Source organism: Papaver somniferum, chromosome 1 (assembly GCF_003573695.1).
Source record: "Papaver somniferum cultivar HN1 chromosome 1, ASM357369v1, whole genome shotgun sequence".
NCBI classification, from domain to species: Eukaryota; Viridiplantae; Streptophyta; class Magnoliopsida; order Ranunculales; family Papaveraceae; genus Papaver; species Papaver somniferum.
The window spans coordinates 210,470,039-210,474,017 of NC_039358.1; the positions used below are offsets into that span (position 1 = coordinate 210,470,039).

General features: G+C 38.2%; 2 non-coding genes across 2 annotated transcripts; one reads left to right on the forward strand and one right to left on the reverse strand.

Moving 5' to 3' along the window:
• Nucleotides 1-3,457: 3,457 nt before the first annotated feature.
• On the forward strand, nt 3,458-3,528 carry TRNAG-GCC. Its single transcript has one exon. It is a non-coding gene; the product is annotated as a tRNA-Gly (tRNA).
• Nucleotides 3,529-3,691: 163 nt separating this feature from the next.
• Nucleotides 3,692-3,765, reverse strand: TRNAM-CAU. The gene has a single exon. It is a non-coding gene; the product is annotated as a tRNA-Met (tRNA).
• Nucleotides 3,766-3,979: the final 214 nt, after the last annotated feature.

Consider the following 3,979-nt stretch of genomic DNA (forward strand, 5'->3'; position numbering starts at 1 on the left):
ATAACATGAAAATGATCGAACCTTATCAAAACAAGTAGTGTTACCAATTCTAACCTCGTCCTCTAAATTAGGCAAATATTCACTATTGATATCAAGGGTAGAATTAGAAACCCTATTTTGGAAATTTAGATTATTTCGAGCAGCATTAGCCAACTGTTCATTTTCTGCCTCTAGACGTGCCTGAATTTCACTGAGCATAACACTTATACGTTCACCACTCTCGTTTATCATCTCAGAATATCGTGTACACTCTTCTTTTGAACTATTCATTGCAACTAAACATTTATACGTCCTTTTAATCCGTTGTTGGGTCTCTTCTAGAGATGGAACAGGTTCAGAAATATCATAATCAGGACTAGTTTCCAAAAACGAGTAACTAGTACTACAGTTTTCAGAAATATCATAACCTCGTAAGACCAATTCGCGTGTGGATAGTAATTGGGATCACCATGGTATGAACCATAACCTTGAAAAGGTTGGCGTTCCCAACTACTATTCCCACCATGGTCATAAAACTGATGACGTCCATATTCAAATTCAGGTCGATACTCATTGTATTGGCTTCTATCATACCAGTTCGACATTCTTAATTGCAAGGGAATTCTACACAACCACAAACAAGGCCGACTCGACTCTACCAAAACAAACCTAAAGATTTATAGCAAACAAAAAGCATGATGGCTTCACCTAGATTGTTTTCTAGACCAGCTTCTATTCCTTCGAAAAGGAATTCGTTACAATTTGAGCACACCCCTCTGGAATCAATCCGAGCTAATGTAAGTTGAATCGAGGCGAGGGAAGCTTAGTAGAGCTTTGATACCCAAGGCCTCACTGCATTAGAAGGCGGCGCAGTCACGCATTCAACTCACAGAAACCATCATGAACTTTGAAGTGTGCTTAAATTACAACCAATATTTTTCGAACGAGTTTCCTATTAAGCTCGTTACCCTATCGGTCTCGTTCTATTCCAAATTTTAAATCTTGGGTTCGCGTTAGGTTTCGTTTTCCTAAGGCGGGCAAGAAGGGAGCGGTGATGAAATCCGAACCCTTATCTTGTATTGGACAGGCCTTGCCCTTTACTAGGAATTTAAAAACAGTCCAAATTCGTCCTCAATCAATGAATCACCTTAAGGAATACAGTAAACCCGCTGACAGGAGATTCGCGAGTGTTTCGATGGACTTACCTCCCGTACCAGACGGGGGATGAACCGTTGAAGCCGACTCGGGCCACGACTCCTATGTCATGTACGAACCCGAGGGGCCGAGACGATATAGTAATCGTCGTCCTTCGCTGCACACAGTTTATATAATTTTTTTTTTTTAATAATACCCTTCCGTAGGGTTAAAAAAAGAATAAAGTCCAAATAAAAAGTCCAAAAATTACAAAAATTATGAAAAATAAAGCCTATTTACAAATCCTAAAAAAAATGATGTCTTTTTTTTTCTTCTCTTTTAGCTTTTAGCTTTAAGCTTTTTGTTCCCAAGTCCTTAGTATTCCACTTCGAACCTGTAAATCAAAGACACAAAAAGAAACGTAAAAAGGAACAAATAATAGTAAAAAAAATAATAAAAACCTAAAAATTCTACCTAAGCACAAATCCGCGTCGGCGGCGCCAAAATGATTAATGATTTTCGTGGGTTGTAGTAATTAGGTTCAAACTCTCGGACTTGTGAAGATTAAATTTAAAGATTTAATCAAATTATATACAAAATTATTAACAATGGGTGCGAGAGGTAACCAAGACACTAGACTCCACTATTATGCAAAATTTAATGATAAATATTTCTAAACTCTATTCAATTCTTAAGTCCTCTTTTATCTTTAATTCACTATCAATCATACAGATTCTCAAACATTATTTGTAAACCTTAAGCATAGATTATCAAGAGATTAAACCAAGCGTAACCTATCAAACTGAATAACAAATAATTAAGACAATCATTCAAACAATTTAAAACTCTGCAAAAGCAGCGATTAGGTGAATATCTAATGCGTTCCCCAACAGGGGAGGTCATTTTTGGAGGAGAAACTATGCGTTTTTGGGACCTCCGCGCTCCCTGGTTGGAACCTCTAAGGGGTCCAAATGGCTTGGACTTGAGCAGGCTGAAAAAAGACATCCAACCTTGGCAAGAACGGCGTTCTGCGGAATATATGACCCATGCTCCTTTAGGTTCCTTAAATTCCGTGGGTGGCGTAGCTACTGAAATCAATGCAGTCAATTATGTTTCTCCTCGAAGTTGGTTAGCTACCTCTCATTTTGTTCTAGGATTCTTCCTATTCGTGGGTCATTTATGGCATGCGGGAAGAGCTCGTGCAGCTGCAGCAGGATTTGAAAAAGGAATTGATCGTGATTTGGAACCTGTTCTTTTCATGACCCCTCTTAACTGAGACAGGAGATCAAATGCCTGAAGTAGGAATCAATTTGATTCCATCATTTGGATTAGGTCATACTTAAAAAGTGTTCCTTTTTACTTTCTTTTTTCTGGCTCGGCTAGGTGGGATAGCCGAGCCATTTCACCTTATGATACCAGGTTAAGCCAAAACAATAAAGAAATAAATCTATTCAATGAGAAAAAGGAGAGAGAGGGATTCGAACCCTCGATAGTTCTGAACAAAGAACTATACCGGTTTTCAAGACCGGAGCTATCAACAACTCGGCCATCTCTCCGAAAGACAATCTCTATTTTATTTGTATTCCCCCGAATAGAACATGGTCATCTGAGTTGATACCATCACTATCTGTAGAAACATACCAAGTGTTAATCTATAATAGATCGATGATCCAGCATGCCCGTTTGTAAAGTAAATAAAAATTTTTCCTCGACCCCGTGTCTGAATAAAGTGGTAATAAGTTCTATAGGATCCATGGGTTCATGGTCAAATCCCTTCATGATAGAATTTATTACAACTTTTTGGCTTATAGAGGGATCAAATGGTATAGTTCTGTTGATAGCTTGGAGGATTATAAGCATGACTATTGCTTTCCAATTGGCGGTTTTTGCATTAATTGCTACTTCCTCAATCTTACTGATTAGTGTACCTGTTGTATTTGCTTCTTCAGATGGTTGGTCAAGTAATAAAAATGTTGTATTTTCCGGTACATCATTATGGATTGGATTAGTCTTTCTGGTAGCTATACTTAATTCTCTAATTTCTTGAACCTAGTCAGTATTTCCCAGATAAAAAAATGACCCCTCCCTCGAACCCCTTCGAGTTGTGAGACACATTAAAATTCAATACAATAAAAGAGAAGTCTCAAAAAAACTGGGGGGAGGGTTCAAAGTCAAACCTCTTGACTGAAAAAAAGAATTGAATTCTAAATTAAATTCTAATATAATTAATATAGTAATATTTAGAATATGATAATTATAATCCTCCTGCACAAATATGATCCAGACATGATATAACATACATATGTTATGCACACATATACGTGCATATCAGGAACGAAAAAATGCGGATATGGTTGAATGGTAAAATTTCTCTTTGCCAAGGAGAAGGCGCGGGTTCGATTCCCGCTATCCGCCTAAGCTGAAGTAATGTAATAGGATAAATGCTTGGGTATAGTTGACCACGACAGTGTAGTGGTTCTATCTTCACCCTTCTTTCCTCCTCCCATCCCAGAGGAAAAAAGGGCATAAATTACTAGTTAAGAAAGTAAAACCTAAATTTTTTGGCAAAAAAATGATCTTGCGGGGACGGGATTTGAACCCGTGACCTCAAGGTTATGAGCCTTGCGAGCTACCAAGCTGCTCTACCCCGCGCGGACGCAAATAGCTGGAGACTAATAGATAAACAAGGGTTGTATGTGCCCCTCTACCATATCTATACAAATAGAATAACCCATTTATACAGAATGGTAAAGGGGCCCTCTATGATCATCGATCATAGAGATCCATAGAAACATGAAGGAATGTTTTGATCCTTACCAACTCGATCTTGTTGCCCCCGGCAACAAACACGCATGAACCATTTCAC